General features: G+C 36.9%; 1 protein-coding gene and 1 long non-coding RNA gene across 3 annotated transcripts in view; one reads left to right on the top strand and one right to left on the bottom strand.

Moving 5' to 3' along the window:
* The window catches only part of ARHGAP15 (Rho GTPase activating protein 15), a 466,518-nt gene that overhangs the window by 265,273 nt on the left and 179,870 nt on the right, over positions 1 to 21,375 (bottom strand). The window lies entirely within an intron of this gene.
* Positions 13,365 to 21,375, top strand: part of LOC117669848 (uncharacterized) — a 36,481-nt gene continuing 28,470 nt past the window's right edge. Inside the window, exons 1-2 of the long non-coding RNA XR_004592521.3 lie at positions 13,365 to 13,735; positions 15,712 to 15,773. This is a non-coding gene — a long non-coding RNA (uncharacterized LOC117669848). The remainder of the gene's footprint in view (positions 13,736 to 15,711; positions 15,774 to 21,375) is intronic.

Raw genomic sequence — 21,375 nt, 5'->3', positions numbered from 1 at the left:
CACAAAGACACACCCACTAGTGATACACACAATAACAGAAGGCCCAATATAGGCAAACCAATTCATGATGAATGTGCACACATGTTGCATAGAAAATTGGGACATGCAAGTTTCCCTGTAATACAAAAAATGATTGAACATGCTGATGGCGTTAAAATAAAGGATTGTAAAAACTATTTGGAATGCTCAGTATGTAAATCCTCAAAACTCAGAACTAACCCAAAACCAAAGAGGGCAACAAGAACCTCTAACCAAATTTTTGATCTGGTACATATGGATCTGGTTGGCCCATTAACACCATCCATCACATACAAAAAAAGATATTTCCTAACTATTGTAGACGACTATAGCCGTTATGGATTTGTTTTTACTTTAAAACACAAAGATGAAACTTTCCAAAAATTCAAAGAATTTTACAAACGTGTAGAAACACAACACAATATCAAAATAAAACAAATCATGACAGATAGGGGATCCGAATTCATGTCAAAAGAATTCTCACAATGGATAAAAGACAAAGGGATGCTACACTTCACGTCTAGCCCATTTTCTTCTTTTCAGAATGGTACAGCAGAACGAAAGAACTCGACACTGCAAACCATGATTAGATGTACATTAGAAGATGCTGGTTTAGGAAAACAATTCTGGTCAGAAGCATTACTATATTCAAACTATACCCAAAATAGGACCTGGTCTAGCATCCTAAATAAAACACCATATGAAGTGATGTACAATAGGAAACCAAAAATATCACACATGCACATATTTGGAGTTACAGCAGACGTACACATACCAAAACAATTAAGACGTAAGGGAGATAACGTATCCAGAAGGCTCAGATTCATGGGATACGAAACAGGCACAAAAGGATATAGATTCATTGACAGTAATAACAAATTCATAGTCTCAAGAACAGCAGTGTTTCATGAACAGGCCAACTGGTCTAAGATACATCTTAACGAGATAATCCAAAATACGAAATCAAACATTAAACAACAAGACAGAATAGAGAGAGAGAAACATGAACATAACACACATGATGACAAAAACAAAACATGGACAGGTAACCATACCAGGATAAAAACAGATTCATTAACCAAAAAGGAAGCAAGATATCTACACGATAATGAGAGCATACCAATAAGAACAATCAGGTGCAACAGAAACCAATTACCTAATAAGTATAAGGATTATATAATGTGTGTGAATGACGAGATACCAACACCTAACACATACGAGGAAGTGTTGAAACTTCCCATGGAGGAGAGAGAAAAATGGGAATCAGCCATAACAAGAGAAATGAACAGCTTGCATGAATTAGGTGTATTCACACCAGTCCCTGCACCTAAGGACAAGACAATTATAGGCACCAGATGGATATTCAAAATTAAAGATTTAGAAGAGGGTAATAAATTATATAAAGCTAGATTAGTCGCACAAGGTTACGCTCAAAAATATCCTGAGGATTACACTGACACATACTCTCCCACTGTAAGAACTGAAAGTGTTAAGACAGCTTTGGTCATAGCAGCTATACTCAACCTTGATGTCTTCCAATATGACGTACAGACTGCATACTTACATGCAAAACTCGATAAAGAGATATATGTAAGGGCACCTCATAGCCAATGTACAAACAGAGATGAGACCTGGTTACTTAACAAAAGCTTGTACGGATTAAAACAATCCGGCAAGCGTTGGTATGAATGTCTAGTCAGCGTGCTTAAAAATATGGATTTCAAAGCCACAACTGCAGACAATTGTTTTTTTGTTAGAAGGGAAGGTGAATCATTAGAATTTGTGTTAATCTATGTGGATGATATTTTGTATATAGGCAAACATAAAGAAAAGAAAGACTTATTTGTATCCAAGCTAAGTGAACATTTCTCTTTAAAGTCGCTAGGAAAGGTAAACAAATACCTTGGAGTTCAAATCAATAAGACAAGAAAGGGATTCAGATTATCTCAGAGAGATAAAATTATAGAACTTCTGGAAAAATGCAATTTAAGAGATGCCAAACCCTGTGATACTCCTATGCAGACTGATTTTCTAAGGAATATGGATGAATCTTCTCCTGAATTCGAGAACAACACATTGTATAGATCAATTATTGGTTCTCTCTTGTATATATCTAATTGGACCAGGCCTGATATAGCTCTACCACTTAATCTATTATCTAGACATGTAAGTAAACCACTCATGTATCATTGGGAAGCAGTTAAACGAATACTAAGATATCTAAAGCACAGCATAGATTTCTGCCTACTCTTAGAACCCAATAATGTTAAAGAGCCTATTATCACCAGTTACGCAGATGCAGACTGGGCAGGTGACATCAAATGTAGAAAGAGCACCTCAGGTTATGTATTATTTTTAAATGATTGTCCAATATTCTGGTACACTGGGAAGCAAGATTTAGTAGCGACTTCCACAACAGAGGCAGAATACGTCTGTTTATCTAAAGCCTCAAATAATTTAGTGTGGTTTAATGATTTATTATCTGATATCTGGAAAAATCCAATATTACCATTTGTCATACATGAAGATAATAAGGCAGCTATTGAAATATCAAGATCTGACGCCATTGGTCAAAGGTCCAGACATATAGATATCAAATTTAAACACGTGAGACAATTATCTCAGGATGGATTCATTAAAGCAATCCACTGCGAAACCTCAGAACAAATAGCTGATATATTAACTAAACCTTTACCTTCTAAACAACACAAATACTTGACCTCAAAATTACAAGTACTATATATTTCTGAATCCGAATGCAATCATTGTTATATATCGAATCGGCATTTAGAGGGGGATTTGTCATAAGTAAATGCCTTATTCTATAACAAGAGATATGTATATATGTACAGGATATTAAGAGTTAACTTATTTCTCCTCCATTAATGTATTCATATGTAATCACCCTCATCCTTGACTCCTCCCCTTTGATATAAATAGAGAGTGCTTTTACCTCATGCTTGCTTCTCACTGTAAATCTGACAGAATAAGTAGAATGCCTATTATGAATAAATGCTTCTTTAACTGAAGAAATTACTTCTGAATTTATTATTGAGTCTGATCCTCAAAATATTGTAACAATATTTTTTGTCAATTTATTTAAATTTCCTGTTAAAAAATAACACTATTTCTAATTCAGTTCTCCAGTTTTAACTCAGTTTGATGCAAGAAATGTTGCTTTTGTATTTCTTTGAGCAGGGAAGGGAATTTCAGTGAAATTCTTCCTATTGGAATTCAGAACAATTCTTAAGTCCTAGATGACTAAATAGTATAGTATCCTCTACATCATTTCATCCTATCGTTATCTTTCCAGTGGCTTACAACCTCCTTGGCTTCCTATATTATATTTCCCAAAAGAAGATATCATATTCCTTATGTTGGGTTTGTTCCAGGGGTGAGTTCTACTTATGTTTACTACCAATTCACAATGGGGCCGCGCGCACACTCTTCTGTGCATGCGCAGAAGCATTTTGATGATGTCGGGGTCAGTGGGCGGAGCCTCCCGTTGGTTTTACTGCCGGTTCTATAGAACCGGTGCGAACTGGGGGCAACCCACCACTGGTTTGTTCAGATTGTGAATGTGGGCAACCAAAGTAGCTTCAGAGGGATGGAGAAATGTGTAACAGAGAAAGTAATAATAAACAAAAAAAAATTTTTTTAAACTGCTTGAGAGTAATCTTTGAAATGATGTCTGCAAAAGCAGATATGGTAGGAAGATTCAGTGGCCCTTTATTAAAAAGGCTGCAAGCTGAAGGTAACTAGAAGTCCAATGCCCAGTTAATTGTTTATAAAATACTTATTATCTAGGATCTGATTGCAAAGTTTTATAGAGATCTGGCTCAGTGGTGAAATCTAAAATTTGTTACTACCGGTTCTGTGGGTATGGCTTGGTGGGGGGGGGGTAATGTGACTGGGTGGGCATGGCCAATTTTTTTTTAACTTTTAAAAGCATTTTTTCTACAACCTTTGGTGAAGAGGTTGCAAAAAAAATGCTTTCAAAAGGCTCTGATGATCCAAAACCCCCCAAAAAAGGGTTTTTTTCTTTTAAAAGCCTTTGACAATCCCAGCTGAGCCGCGCAATCATCAGAGTCTTTTTTTTTTACTTTTAAAAGCATTTTTGGCCGAAGAGGTTGTAGAAAAAATGCTTTTAAAAGTAAAAAAAAAAGCCTCTGATGATTGTGCGGCTCAGCTGGGCATGGGGAGGGGGGCAGGGATTTTTGCTACTGGTTCTCTGAACCATCCGCCTCCATCGCTACCAGATCGGGTGATCTGGTCCGAATCGGGAGCATTTCACCCCTGATCTGGCTGAGAGAAGAGTGGGAAGTCCATCACTCAGAGAAGTGATGGACTTCCCACTCTTCCCCCTTTATGTGGGAAAGCAGACTGGGATTAGAGAATAGAAAAGCAGAGTAACCCTGGTCTATAGGAAATAAATCTCTCTGTCTAGATATTTCACTTTTCAATTTTGAATGGATGCTGCTAATTTGGGATCTGGATTCAATATGAAATGTCAGTCAGAATATGCAAGACAAATGCATAATACCAACTAGCAAATACTTAAATGTCTGAGTCTAGAAAAATATGTACCTTAAAGAATGGTTGACATGTGCTTTATGTTTGCTCATAAGTGCTCCAAATCACTACCAGTACTTCCACCTTGAATCTACATCACTGTACAATAGCAATAGCACTTAGACTTAAAAAGCACTTCACAGTGCTTTACAGCCTTCTCTAAGAGGTTTACAGCATATTGCCCACAACAATCTGGGTCCTCATTTTACTGACCTTGAAAGGATGGAAGGCTAAGTCAACCTCACCAACCTGGTGAGATTCGAACTGCCAAATTCCTGGCAGCTGGCAGTCAGCAGAAGTAGCCTGCAGTACTGCATTCTAACCACAGCACCACAATAGCTCATCCTTTGATGGCCGGAATAATGTTATGTATTGTCATTCCTCTACCTTATAGTCTCTATCCCTCAGCTAGCCAGGGTACTCAACGATTGTAACACTGGATTCCTTAGGATTCTCCACCTGCATATTTCAATGCCCACATTAAAGTTGTTCATACCTCAGGCTATCATGTCATCCATGGATGACCATTGACTTTTCATGGCTATATATGTCACCATAAATGCAACTGAACACATGCTAGATCTGATTTTCTATTCAGATAGAGATAGGTGCTCTGAAAGTGGAGAAGTAGAGAATCTACAGTTAGGGATAGATTGCTCCATGGTCAGTTTGAGATTGGTGCCACTATAAACTTCAGCAAGGATGGAAGACTACTTAAGAAGACTCAGTTACTTGAGAGGGCACTCTCATTTCTGTCCACTATGAACAGTCAAAAGATTCCTATTTCATCTGTCAGAATTACTTCTGAAATCTTAGCTGACTACTGAATACCAAGACAACCCACTTGTTAAATATCTTTCTCTCACCCATAAAGAAAGAGCTAAATCAGCCTCTTTGTTTACCGAGGAGTTGAATGCCACAAGTGAATGGAACATCAGATGAAATTCAATTAGAAGAACTCTTAGGACAATTGAGGTCAAACATAGTGCTTCTGAATATCTAAAAATATATTCAAAGGTAGCCCTATACACAGCACATTTCAATAGTCCAAGCAAGAAATAAGGAATGAGCATCTGTGAGAAGAGTCCTTCAGACCAGAAAAGTAAATTGTTATTGTCCATTTCTGGGGGGTGGAGATGGGGTGGGGTTTACTCTTTTTTCAAATTCCCCAATATACTATACAGTGTAGCTTTCTGGTGGTCTTCTGCCAAACTACTTAACTAGTCTGCTTAAAATTTTGAGATCAGTAGGGCTGGCTGTGTACGACTACAGTATGACCTCAGAGGAAACAGATATTGAAAGGTAATGAATTAAAAATCACAAATGACGATCCATTGCTTGGCACGTGCCTATGGAAGCTATAGTAAGAGCAGCACAACAGAGTTTTACATCAGGAAAAACTTGTTCTTCATTCTCTTTTGCCAGTTTTGTTGATTTAAATACTGATACTGAGTTCTTGGTTCATGCCACTAACTATACAGCATAACAGTGCTGGGAAAAAGCAAGCTGAGAGGCTAATATTGATTTGCTGAACATTAAATTGTGCAGATATTATTGCAGATTATTGGTGCCAGAAAATGAAAGATTTCACAAGTCTGGGTTTGGTTTATGGAATTACACAGAATGAAGAATTTCAACAAATTCTACCTTATAACATTTTCACCTGTTACTTCTTTGAATTAAGTTTCTGCTATAGTATATGCTCAGCTGTCTGTCATATGAATTGTTGTGAGATGTATTCTTGCATACATTTAAATTATATATGCAATGCATGCATATATTCAAAATACAAAATACCAAGTCTATTTCTATTGCCATGGATTCATAAATATAGGTGAGAATAACTAGTTGTAATTATCATCACCTTTGTTATGATATAGAATCTTGTTTTCAGAATCATGGTATAGACAGATATTAAAACCAATGAAGTTAGAGGACTGGAAACAAAATTTTATATATGGGCAATATATACAGTAATTTTCCCCAATTCTTTCCAAAACTGTTGGTTGTATTGCGATTGTAATGCATTATTGAATATAGTTAGATTTCTATTCATTATTAGAAATCTAAATGTAAATGTAAACATATGATTAGTCAAAAAAATAAAGTTGAACAGCAGTTTCTTTTCTGTGAGAGAAGTGAAACTTTGGGTTGGCTAGGATTAAACTGATAACTATTTAAGTGATAAATGATTTGATGATACAGGGAAGCTAAGTGATGAAAAATCAGGTCATAGCAGTTAATTGAAGAAGATAATGTGGAATCAAGAACTTGAAGAGGTTAAATAGGAAATTGTGGCAAGGCATACAGTAATATTTCCTCAACATTGTTACTTAGACTGAGTGTAATATTAAGCACGAAATACAAACTAAAAGAGGAATGGACTAAAAGCTAGTAATCAAATAAGAATCAAATCATCTGATAAGCACCTAAAAAAGTAGAAAAACTTGAAGAATACAGTAGAGTTATGGTGGTTAAAATCGTCTGAAAGAAAAGACGGTGGGCTAAAAGAGACGAGATGGGAGGAATTAGGCCTGGGCAGTCTTATAAAGACCTTAAAGGGAAAAAGTGGTTGTGAACTGCTGACAAGAAGAGTATGCATAAATAAAGGAGTAATTAAAAATGTGAGACTGGTCAAAAGAACCAAAGACACTTGAATTTTAAAGAGAACATCGCTCACATTAGAGATTCTCCTCACAATATAGAATATCTGAAGTAATAAACAAATTGCAGTCTTCTTGAAACATGATTTTTAAATGGAAAAACTGAATGTGGTCTGAAAAGCGCTGTATTTGACAAGGTAAGAAAGAAATGTCACAAATACATTTGAAATATTTGCCCGATCTGCAGAACAGGCAGAGAAGCACCTTGTTATAGCTTCCATATTACAGGTGTCATCTTCATACAATTTTCCTATCAGGGAATTACTCAGCAGGTGTCCAAATGAAGTCAGTGACGTTGACATGAACGTGTACTTTTATATAAATAAATATATATTTTACATCTATATTTACAGCAAACAAGATAGTCAGGCAAACAGGAGCATCATGAGGTAAATCACAGAGCATAGAGAGCACACAGAAGAAAAAGGCGGGAAAAAGGCGGGAAAAAAGGGAAACTCCCCCTCCACACCCACAGCAACCAATCACAGCGCAGATTGCCTCACGTAGGAGCCAGCACTTTCCAACCAATCAACTGTGTGTTCTGGCTTCACTGCACAACCCCACTGCTCCAGCTACTAAATTTAAATATCTTAACATTCCACACAGTGCCTCATATCATGTACCTTGTTTGATCGAATGTTTCGGGACAAGAGATGGGTTGGCCTGGAAAAAACATGGAAACATTGGGGGAAAAACAGGGTTTGGGTTTTTTTTTTTCATTTTTCCTGTTTTTTTTTCCTTTCCAAAAAAAATGAAAAAAAAACCCAAACAAAAACAAAACCAAACCAGAAAAAATGGAGAAAAAACTGTCCCCCCCCCCCCCACACACAATTTTCCGGTTTTCTCCAGGCCTTCCCATCTCTATTCAGGACTGATGCTTCTCCAGCACAAATAAATTGTCTTGATCAGACATTTTGCCTCAGAATTCTGAGCAATATCTGTTGTACTTTAAATTGCAGAAGACTGATCTAGATTAATTTGCCCCTCAGTAAATGTTTGATTCTATCAGATTAAAATAATGGCAGAAAGCTATAAGACAAGATAATTGCATGATAATGTTAGTATGGGGCCTTAAGTGATTGGTTATTTAGGTGAAATGTGGTTATTTACAAAAACAAGTTTTCCACTGTTTCAAGTTTATATGTGGAATATCTCTCTAACTTATGTTCTGATATAAGTACAGAAAAAAATGTATTTATTATATTTGCTCCCCTTGTATGCATATTGAACAATAAAACATTAAATTATATATATGGGAAGTGTGCCAACTGAGAGAGGTACAGAAGCCTTGGAGATAAATAAATAATAGATAAAACCATTTTTCTTAGTAATACATGTCCTAGTTTGTTTCCATATCAGTTGGAGTTCATTTTGTCAATCAAATTTAAAAATATGTGCTAGCTTTCTTTTCTTGCTCCCAGCTCATGTATTCCAATCAGTTAGAATTCTAACTTCAAAGATGACTGAGAATCAAAGATTGGTAATTTAAATAAGTAGTAAGCAAGAATCATTGTGACAAAAACAGCAACATATTTAGCTGTGTGAAAACAATAGAAACATATATAAATGGAACCTTCTGTTAAACACAAACACTCTATCAAACCTGCCTATAGGGATCAGTCTAAACTGAGGTCTAGGTGGCATGCATTAAAATAGCAGTCAATTCAGTTAAACCTTCTGTAAATAATTAACACACTTGTGCATAGATGAAATCAAGTATTTTTTATCACAGGCATAACCTGTATTTTATATTTATCTATCCTAGTATTTATATATTGCCACACAGCATTTCTAACATATGTATCAAGCCCAAGCCCAAAGACGACACAGAGGAATCCAATTGAGTCCAATTCTTTGTTTGCTTTCACCTAATGGGCAAAATCTTGTCAGATTAAAACTATAACTTTCTTCCCTAAAATTTCTTATCCTGAGACTTTCTAGGCTGTGGTCACCCTGTACCAGGTCTAGGATAGCTTGTCGTAGCTGACTGTCCCTAGTCAACTCTCTCCAGCTGTCACGCTGTGGCCAGTATGGCATGGAACAACTTGGCATGGGACAATTCAATGCGGGATAACTCAAGAGAGGGACACGTGGAATTGCAGCAGGCCTTGTCTTGTTTTAGGTTTGAACTTTCTCAAGTTAGAAGTCTTCGAGGCTGGGGTGAGCTGCAATTCTACTTTTCCTTCTCTTGAGTTATCCCATATTGAATTTTTCCATGGTGAGTTGTCCTGCGGTGAGTTCGCTGCGGCGAGATGACCAGGACAAATTGGCCACGGCGAGTCAGCCATGCCAAGTTATCCCATTGCACCCTGAACCTCCCGCCTTCAGTTCAAGGCTGTGCATTCTCTTAAATTGGACTTCTCTCTGATAGAATATACTGCCTCCTCCCTGAGAAAGCTTTGTGCTGCCAAGATCCACTGCTTTTCCAGTTGCCAATTTCATCATTGGATAATTTTATTAATTTTCCAAATGCACACCTTTTTGCACATAGCTTTTCTAACAATATACTTTTTTCATAGTGTATTTAGTAAATATGCACATATCAATACACTTATTATACTGAGTAATATTTTTGTGATATGCAGCAACGCATTCCATGTATTGCATCTCATTTGTACCTTGCTGGAGCTTGTGCTTATAGACAATTCTATTTCACTTTTAAAAAAACACACCTCTTTTTACTATTAGCCTGTATTTAGGAAAAGAACCTTAGGCACATATGTGCCATGCTGGACCTCTGCTTGACCACTACCTATTTTAAATACAATGAAGATTTCTATAGACAAAAACACAGTTGCGCCATGGGTTCACCTGTGTCCCCCATTGTGGCCAATCTCTACATGGAAGAGATAGAAACCAAAGCCCTAGACTTCTTCACAGGAATTCCACTCAGTCACTGGTATAGTGGATGATACTTGTGTCAATATCAAAACACAGGAATTGGAAGTGTTCACGAAACATATCAACTCTGTGGACAGATACTTCAAATTCACACAGGAAAATGTTAAGAAAAATAGTCTAGTCTTCCTGGATTGTGCAGTACACATTAAGGAAGACAGAAGCCTTAAAATTGAAGTTTACAGAAAACCCACTCACACAGATCAATATTTACATTTTGATTCCCACCACCCATTGGAGCACAAAATGGGAGTCATCAGAGCCATACACCACCAAGCTGAAGGCCTGCCTACCAGCAAAGATGAGAAAGAAAAGGAACGAAAACACATCAAGAAGCCTTCAGAACATGTGGCTATCCCAAGTGGGCCTTCATCAAAGCTCAAAAAGGACCCCACAGGAGCTCCTCCATAACAGACAACAAATAGAACAATAAATGAAACAATATTGTCATTCCATATGCTGCAGGAATATCAGAAAAGCTCAGAAGGATCTTCAGCCAACATAACATAAGTGCATACTTCAAACCCAAGAATACACTAAGGCAGAAGTTGTCCACCCCAAGGATAAAACACCCAGACACAAACTGAGCAACATGGTATATGCAGTACAATGCAGTGAGCCATGTGCAGATCTGTACATTGGGGAAACAAAACAACCACTTCATAAATGCATGGCACAATATAGGAGAACAAACCCAACAAGACTAGATTCAGCAATCCATCTGCATTTAAAAGACAAAGGCCACTCTTTTGAAGACAGCAAAGTCTACATTTTGGACAGAGAGGACCACTGGTTTGAAAGATGGGTCAAAGAAGCCATCCATGTCAAAATTGAACATCCCTCTCTCAACAGAGTGGGACGGATAGGACATTTACTATCTCCAGTCTACAACATAGTCCTTTCAACAGTTTCAGGAAGGTTCCACATCCATTTGCACCTTTCAAGTGACCCTGATGACACAGGTGACCTTAATGACTCACTAAAGAATGCAAATGACCAGCTGTCTGCAAGGAGTATAAATCCTTCTATTCCCCACCATCCAGTCAGAGCTGAAGAAGCTTCTTGGATGAGAAGCAAAATGTCTTCAAAGAAAAAACAAAAAGTCCAGTTGCCTCTTGAAAAAGCACCTTTGGGACAACCATGACCTGGATGACTGAGAATCTCTACAGACATATGATATGATGGTGACAATGATGGTGGTGGTAATGATGCAATGATAAGAAATTGGGTGCCAAAAAAAAAGATCTCATAGTCTCCCATACTCTAGCATGCTGTTAGAGAGGCTGTCACAGTGATGCAGAAGAGAAGGTAAGATTCTTTTTTGTTTATTGGCTTAATTAAGTTCCTATTTTTCAATGTGTGTCCAATCACTTTACGTGACTGAAGAGATTGGCTGCAAGATGATACATCTTATAATAGGTGTTTAGATTAATGGAATAGGTGTTATTTTGTGCAGATCCTAATATTTTGTTGCATGAATGGAAGACTATTTACAGATCAAACAGGATCTAAGTCAATTTGCCTAAGACTGGCTAACATTATCTATTACAGGTAGGTTGGTATTCGTAAGAATAACTGTAAAATATAATTATTATTTTCATAAGTCAATAATCTTCCTAATGAAAAAAATAGTCTATAAGAATAGCATAAAATATACTAATGTCTTTGAATGTTTATCTCCTTTACTTTTGTGCTTGCATTTAGATTTTGGTAACTGATGTTTGGATCAGGTATGTCTTTGAACGATATATTTCAGTTCATAATAAGAACAGAAGACTACAAAACGCGTAATGTTTCTATTTATTAATTCTATCCTCATGAAGTAGAATTTGCAACCTGGCAACCTCATGCAAGGAAGCTACTTAAAGTGTAAAATATATGCAGTCATGACTGATTTTTTAAAATATACATATTTAAAAATTTCTTAGAATCTAATAAAAATGTATCTATGTATGTATGTATATATATAAATAAGTATAAGGATGGAGATTCTTTGTTTTGAATTTTGTTTTGAATTTTGTTTGGTTTTTGGGGGGCAGAGAGGGGTGCCTTTGAGTCAGTCATGATCTGCCAACAACATGGAGACATCCATCCTTCTTCTTGGCTCTCTTCACATGCTTATAACAGCTCTGTGAAGAATGACAATGCTATAGAAACAATCAATCATTAAGTAAAACACTATTCAAATTCACTAGAACATTATAAATATGCCCATAACAAAATATCGTATCTGTGCTGGCTTTGCTACCCACCAAAACTCTTGAGACTTTTGAAAACCACAGAAAACAGTTAGAAAGGAACTCTGGCTCTTTTGTCTTGTTCTGTCTAAAAGAGTAGGCTAAAAGACAAAATGAAGAAGCCACCATATAACCACATAGGCCAGAAAAATGTATATCTGATTTCGCACTGGAGCTAAGATGGATTTTCAGACTTCAGGTCAACTCACATCAGCATCTGAACTCTGCATCCCTATGCATCACAGCAATATTTAGTAAAGATTAATATATATAATGAAGCATGTTTTTATATATATCTAATATATGTGAGTGTGTGTATGTGTGTGTATGCATGTGGTTTTGTGTGTGTCTATATGTGTGTGTGTGTGTATATGAAACATTCAATCCAGATGCACATTATCTACATACTTAGGATAAATACAAACATGCATATGTATATTCTCTAAATGTATAAATATAATCCATATAAATATATGCATATGCATACAAACAAACATACACATCACATTTTGGTTAATACACAATCACAATATTTCTGTAACTTTTTTTGTATGCCATCCTTTTATAGAAAACTCACTTGCTTTAAACAGATGGTCTTATCTTTTCCCCCTTTATTGTAGCTGATTAAGATTTGGCTTCCCCAGCAGTATGAGTATGTGTGCGTGTGTGTGTGTGAGAGAGAATATATATACACACATACATATGTGTGTGTGCGCGCATGCACATAATGTACGTGTGTGTGATATAATAACTAGATTGCTAATAGAAGATATGTAAGAAAAGAAAGGTCATATTGTACTGTGATTATTATACGGCATGTATAATCTTTTAGACTATATTCTGATATATATCGCTAATCAGACTAATGTTCAATGTGAAAGTAAATAAGTTTACTTAATCATAATATACTATGGACAAAAATTCTACAGAATCCGCTATTATCTTATTACTACATTTTAAAAGCTATTTTTAGCTTTTAATACATATACACATACACAATAATGTTTTGTATAAGGTCTGTTTCTCCTTTCTTTGCATTTAGAACATTTAAGATGGCTTTAATTGTTATTCTTAATTTCTTTCTTTCTTTCTTTCTTTCTTTCTTTCTTTCTTTCTTTCTTTCTTTCTTTATGGCGCACACATTTTCAATCATGTCTTAATTACTTTTTTTAAAATGCTGCACTGGCTTAGGGACAAGAGAGATAACTTGTTAAGCATTTGAACATTTCTGAGCTGTTTTCTCCGTTCTGGCAGTCAATACCCAAGTCCAGATTGTAACCTCCTTTCTGTCTCCAAAGCCTGCCTTGGCTGTGTGTCCAGTGAGGGATTATGGATTTAGCAAGGAAGGTAAGTGTGACTGCAAGCATTGGCTCACCATCTGCTCCCCAGCAATGCCTGGGCCAACCTGCGTAGCCTGCAGCAAGACCAGGGCACACTTTTTCAATCCAGTCCTTTCCAACCTGGCTGAAGAAACACATCACATTCAGTCAGATGATTAGGTCTAAGTAGTCCATATGTAATAGAATATTTTTCCTAAATACCAAAATGAAAACAAAACGAATGCCATTTCCCTCCCCCCATCCACCCCACTTCCCTTGCTCAATATATCAAGTTTTACACAAATAAATACTCTCTTAAGGTTTATGCAAATGACAGAAAAATAAAACTATGCATTATTTAGCAGTTCTTCTATTTCAAGATCCAACAGACTTTATTCACAGCATGTTTTTCCCTAGTTTATGTTGGCCTTCTTTTTTTTTTAATTCTATTTTTTAATTCATCTCTTTAAATTATTCCTTTTAAAATCATTATCTGGTGTATCTTTATAGATTGTCATGCATTAATCTATTATTAAAATATTTTTGCAACATGCAACTGATGCTGGTTAAATGTTGTTTAAGTATAAATCCTTGCACAAAGATGGTTATTAGAAATTTTCTGCACTTCTATTTGTAACTAATGACCTTGTTGAAAAATTCTTTCCAAATATGTTCTTTTCTATTGGACTTAATGATGAAAAAATAATCAGGCACCATATGCAGAAGTCATCAGAAATCCCTCCCCTCCCCTTGCCAACTCTGGTGGGTTTTTTAAAGACATTTTATTAAAGTGATGCATTGTATCTTGAAACCTTTTAGGCAATAAATTAGATTAATATTATTTCTCCTTATTTATTCAATTTGTTTTGCATCAGTTTAGATCAAGGTTTTTATTTTATTTGGGTTTTTTTGTTTTTTTTTTTAAGGAAGCTGCTGAAATTATCCTCAATTACTTTATTGCCTCCCACACACAGCCTAGCACTGAACATGGAAATAAAACTGAAGAAACTGTATTTCTTTTTAACTTCAACAATTGTCTGCTCAGCTGCAAAGTGCACACCAAAAACAATCCAAAACTGCATAACCTATAGTACAGTATATTAAATTACAGCATCGGTCAGTAATGGAAACTTCTTCCCAGGTATCAATTATTTACAGCCCATTTAAGTAATCCATATTCAGGTGTGGCAATGAAAAAAAAGTGCAGCATAAATCTTTAATGCTGAGCAGTTGAGAGAGCAGGGATGAGGATTACAGGCATTTTAAAAGATGGAGGGGAGGGGGTGCCTTAAACGAATTGATATAGCCTGTTCAGCGGCTTACTGCACCAGAGTGCTAATAAATTGACGGATGGTGTATCAGAGATGTGAATAGAAATCCCAGCATATCTAACTAGAGTAGGATTTAATATAACTGAACCAAAATAAGGAGTTTCTTGGCCCTGATGTTGCAGGACACAGTTTCTGCCTCACTGAGCATATCCTATATCTTTTAATTTTCATAAACATGCTTATAGTTTAACTCTCTAACTACACCAAACATCTCTCCCCCCACCTCAATTTAGCAATGGGAAATAAGTTTTTCTTTCCTTTTTTTAAAATGGAGAATTGTACTTTCTTTTCTTATTATTGTCACGTGGGAGAATTGTTGGTTAATCAATGTTCCCGACCACCTAAAAGCTGATGGTGATCTCAGTTACACTTTGAAGCCCTGTAGCATATTTGCAAACTAACTAGACCGAGAAAAATCCAAAATCAGTAGAAAAAAAAAAAGATAGCTGTCTTCGCAAAAGCCCATTTACTGTACCTTCTTTCCAAATGAGGTCATAAGACCCCTGTGTTAGGCACTGATCTCTCTTGTGTTGTCGAGAAGAGTTACCTACATTAATTCATCTGATGAAGACCATGGCTTCAGAACTAAACTTTGCATACATTAGAAAGCAAAATTAGCATTGTGCACTGTGAACAACATTCCATCCTAACTTCTCTCCCACCACCATTAAAGGTCATGTTTTGATGACTGAATGGCATGTCGGCACCTTGGTTCCTTTGGGAGGCATTCCCCAGGTACGTGCAAAAGGTTATTAAATTACCTTCCAAGCAACACTATGAAAATAATTACAGGCTTTTAGAGACATCAGAATGCTTTGCCTTTCTCTTCCTCCCCCCCCTCTCTCTTTCTCCCTTTCACTCTCTATCCCCCCCACCCCCCTGTTTTTTAAATAAGATGAAGATGCAGTACCTAATGACCATTTCTGTGTGTGAGTCATAGAGGCTGTCAGCGGTGACAGGACAAATGAGCATAATGGCATAGCTTAAAGGGGAAAGGTTCATTTTAAATAGTGACAAATAATATTTAAATGGCATTGTTGGAGACCCATCATGCTTGTAAAATGTAGTTTGTATCTCTTCTTCATCCTTTAAATTCATCACTGTCAAATGGTATTAGCTACTAACATGCAACATCAGGTACCAATATAATTTTAAACTATTAAATGTGGCTGCAACCAAAGAACAATGCATCTTGATTCTTTCGACTTTTTGTAGCACAATAAATAAAGGCTTTTTAAATGTACATTTTGAAATATACTCTGCTGAGCTGTATTTTTTTTTTTTTTACTGTATAATGAAGGTCTTTGCAAACAGAGAAGGAGGGGAATGGCTTAATGTGGGGTTTCTTGTCAGTAACATGCTAAAATAGAAATGACTTTGTAAACTAATGTAATTCACAGGTTTGAAGGCAAGATCGTCAAATATTATAATCTGGTCAAAACAGTCCCAGACAAATGAACACAGTGGTATATATTCTGAAAAAGCTTCTGTTAATAGTAGCTGTCATTAAACTTATTCATGAAATATTCAGAGACTTGACAAAAAAAGTATAATTTGAAGAGTTTCATAGTAAGTGTTAGCAGAATTGACTAGAAACTATGGTATCATTCTGAAAAGTTAATCAAAAAGATAAATCAGTACCTGCTCTTCAAACCCATTGCACACCATGCATATAAAGTCAAACAATGGAAAGTAATAAAATCAATGTTGTTTTGGAATTCCAGAATTTCATAAAGAATCTCATAATTCCTGCATAATTTTGTACAATTTCCATCACATTTATGGTTCTTTTATTTTCAGATGACTTAAGCCAAAAAATGGCAACAGCTTAGAGAACCTACAAGTTGTTAAAAGTTATAGCCAATTTTCTGGAAAAATTATGCCAGCTAAAAACAGCACATTAAATATTTACCCTGTTGGATGTTAAAAAACGCTTACAATGAAAAATGCTTTACATATTGACTATTCAAAATGGCCTTCACTTTGAAATGGTGAAATGGAAGGGATTGCAGATGTACAAGAATAAATATAAAAACAAATGAGTTGACTTGAAGTGTTGCCGGCTTTCATAAACATGCTACTGCAATAACATGTGACATTAATATTTAATTACAAAAGCACGGCTGCAAAATCTTTGAAATTAATGTTTTGCAAAATTAACATTCCGTGCACAGAAGCAAAGTCGTTCCAGGCGCGACTGTGATTAACAATGCCATTCACTTTACATATTATATTAATATATTATTCAAGCTAAGAATTAACACCTCCTCATTTAAATAAGGTGCTACATATCATGATGAGCTAAAATGCTTTGCTTAAAATGGCCCTTCTGATTTTAAGCAATGGGTGTTTATCATTTAATATTTGTTATTGAATGCTCTTGGTGGTTTTTTTTAAAAAAAAAACTCCCTTTTTACATTCATTTTTCAAAATGAAGAGATTTCATTAAATGGCGACTCCAAATTCTTGAATCAGTAAACCACTTGAGCTGTCTTTTGCATACTGAGGTCTCATCTGCCTGACCTCACTGTTATGCTTACATTATCTTAATGATGATCCTGGATGCAACTCTGCTTCTTTGTAAACCAAAAAGAAAAGGCCCTTTTATTTTAAAGTGCAACTGTATTTTGTCATTATGATTTCGGAGTATCTATTCATAAGTCAGCCAGTAATACCTCAGACAATAGTTGCAGTGAAGCAAATGAATTACTTAGGATTTAAGCAATGTACACATTTGTTCAGACTTCTATAAAACCTTTTCAGTTCCTTTTATTATTATTTTTTAATTTGAGGGAGGCACTGAAATATTTTATTATAAAAGCCTGCAATGTTCTCGCTCTGTCAAGATTGCTACCTTTGATGCCACAATTTCCCATCTTTGCTGCCTGTACAACATCATTTTTTTTTCTTCAATTAATGGATGCTTCTCGGTCTAGTTTCATCCATTGGGGATCCCAGTCAAGCATCACATGCTGAGTAACCAGGTAGTGATTGAAACTCAGATATGCAAAGGAAACAAAGCTAACTTAGTGCTGAAGAGGAATTTTCCTGTATCAATCCAGTGAGGGATTCAAGGTAGTTTGGTCATCAATTACCCACATTTTGCATGGGAGAAAATGTTCATGGGTGTAATAACTTCTCCTCAGGGACAGCAGGAGATAGCAGTAAGAAATGTCGGACACTGAAAGATGCGGCCTTCTTTGCACACACTTTTCATTGTTCGCCAAAATTACTGAACTCCTATACTTCTTAAAATTAATGTACTTAGCCCCCAGCATAACCACTATGCAATTCAGTTTTGGGGGGAATTCATAATTTGAAATCAAATACCATTTAAGAAGAGGCATGTAGCAGTTCAAGAAAATATGGGCCAGAAAAAAAATGTGAGGAAAGTATGCAAGATGAAATGAGTGCCATTCTAATAATGTAGCAGCAGTGAACTCCTCTGAAGTTTGCTATCAGTTGTGTAAGTCTGCTACCGAGGTGCGCTTTGCATGAGCATGTGTTATTCGTGTGCATGTGCGCCTGAGGCGTGCCCGCGTAGCGCTCAGGAGTGGGTTCTAAATTTTTTTACTACCGGTTCTGTGGGCATGGCTTATTTTGTGGGCGTGGCTTGATGGTCATGTGACAATTCTTTAGGATTTAGCAGAGATACTGGTCTACCAGGCTTTTAACTGCTTGCAGAGCTATACCGGTCTACTCATGTATTTTTGCAGGCACTGGTCTACCAATTTATTTTTGCAGGCACCGGTCTGCTCATTTGTTTTTGGAGGCACCGGTCTACCACCAAACTGCCTTTTACCACTGATCAGCTTAGGGCGGCTCTTTGAAGCCCCGCGGCAAGAGTTTAAACAGTTTTTTTCCTTATAGCCCAGCAGCTGGGACTCAGGAGGCAGCAATAGATTGGGGGTGGGGCCAAATAAAAGGTAAGAATAATGCGGGGGAGTGGGGGGCAGGGGGGCAGAACTGGTTCGGTGATTTCATATTGTCACCGCTACTGGCTCGGCTGAACCGGGAGGAACCCACCACTGGTAGTGCTAAAAAAGGAACATTTTGAAGCCTTCCGAGTCTGCAAGGGTAAGTAGAACAGCTGGGGGAGGGGGGGAATCTGCTGTGCTATGTGATTTAGATTAGCTAGAAAGTAGGAAATCCGACGATTCTAGGTAATATAAATTGCACGTCACAATTGATCGTCGCCCAGCTGATAGTTGGAAATCGGTAGCATTTTTTTACTACCGGTTTGGGAGAAACAGTCCGAACCAGTAGAATTTCACCCTTGTAATGTAGGTACCATTCTACCACTCTGCCTTCTCTAAATTCAGTTTCTATGAGGATGCTGACTAATAATAAACTGTAGATAGGACTCTTGCATAAAATTGTAGATACATAAAACCACTTATTGATACCTGCTTTATTTTGATAGATTTAGTCTAATATTTTTTTTCTTTTAAATGTTATGACATTTAAACATAAGTTTACCATTATACGAGCAGCATCTCTTCCATTATCACATTTTTTTTCTCCACTGGACCCATCTTTCAACTGGCTATATGAATTAGACACTAATTCATAATAATTCAGCATTTGATGAGGATTACATTGCCACTCTGCTTCCAAAACACACTTGAGCAATAGTAAAATCTATTTCAGCTTTAGTAAAATCCAATATACTAAATGCAAACTGTGCAATTAATCTTCAAGAAAAAGAAATGTAGTAACTAACTGTACATTATTAGGCTGCATATAAGTGTTCTTATGCCATGGGGCGTTCAGGAATGAGAAATGTGTTTCTTTCTGCATTCTTGGCAGGATGAAATGACTAAATCAGGAAATTGGTCGGCCTCCTTTCTTCCAGAGACTCTTAATTATGTCCCCTTCAAAGAGATATTCATATCTACCATAAGTAGGACTGGGGTTTCTTGACTATAGTTTCTTAGCTATAAAAAAGCTATAAAAAAGTACATTGGTATCACAAAGTAATCTTTCACAAAGATACCAAAACCTATTGTTTTTGCAAACTGTTTCCCTTCCTCTTACTTACTTATTTACTTACTTACTTGTATACTTACTAGATATGTGAACATATGGCAATGCTAATCATACTAGGAAAGCATGACCTACCTTCCTTCCTTCCTTCCTCCTTCCTTCCTTCCTTCCTTCCTCCCTCCCTCCCTCCCTCCCTCCCTCCCTCGTTCCTGAAGAATTGTCTTCACCCTTATGAGTGGTCTGTGTCTATTTCAATCTCATGTCCTCTACCAGATATCTGGGAGCTTGAGGCTTCTACGCATAATCTTAGCTGTTCCTAGCACTGAACTCTTATGGATAGAGAGCTCTGATGTTGTCCCTGGGATCTGTTCTTAGATTAAGGGTCATAGCCCTAATTGCTCCTACTATCTTGGCCTTTACTTTCCACATTGTTTCTAGTTCTTCCTTTAGGCCCTGGCACTTTTCCAGCTTTTCATACTCCTTCATGATGTTGCTGTCACTGCTACATCTATCATCACTGCTGTCTTTTGCTCCTTGTCAGCTACCACTATCTCTGGTTGATTGGACTGTACCTGCCTGTCTGTTTGGATCTGGAAGTCACAACGGATCTTAGCTATGTTATTCTCTACAATCTCTCGTCTGAATTTGGGAGGGTCTAGTGACTAGTCTAACACATACACTGTGCCGATATTCCAATGTCAGTTACGTAATTGTGCCACTCAGTGTATGCATTCCTGCCTGCATCTTACACTTTGCCATTATATCTTGGACTGTCTCTCTTGCTTCTATGCATCTGGTACTTATTCTGGTGCCTATTCTTATGCTGGTATGATCAGCATATTAGTGCTATCTTTTAGTCCAGCTCTTTCCAGCCACTGTAGGATTTCCAATTGTCTGTATCAGGTGGATGAATGAGTCAATTTCTTGTGCACATTTAGCATACAGCTTGATGTCATCCACATAGAGGAAGTGGCTGATGGTAATTCCACTCTGAAATTGTATCCATATCCAGTCCTTGTGATTATCTGGCTAGGTCCAACTCTATGCAGAACACCAGTGGGGACAGTGCATCATCATGGCATATGCTGCATTTGATGGCCTCTTCCATGTGGTGCCTTGAGTGAATTTCCAGTATTATTCTTACACAGTCCCACTGAATTCTTGAGGAAGCGTCTTAGTGTCTTCTTGACTTTGCATAGCATCAGCATTCACGTCAGCGTTCATGTGCACGGCATTCAGTCATAGGCTTTCCTGTAGTCAATCTAGCCTATGTTCAGGTTGGTCTTTCTAGGCCTTGAATCTTGTGCAACTGCTCTATTTATGAGCAATTGATGTTTTAAGCCTCTGGGGT

Source organism: Pantherophis guttatus, chromosome 1, assembly GCF_059756535.1.
Source record: "Pantherophis guttatus breed Tessera chromosome 1, ASM5975653v1, whole genome shotgun sequence".
In the NCBI taxonomy this organism is placed as follows: Eukaryota; Metazoa; Chordata; class Lepidosauria; order Squamata; family Colubridae; genus Pantherophis; species Pantherophis guttatus.
The sequence above is the reverse complement of the archived record's forward strand: the minus strand, read 5'-3'. Positions and strand labels throughout refer to the sequence as shown.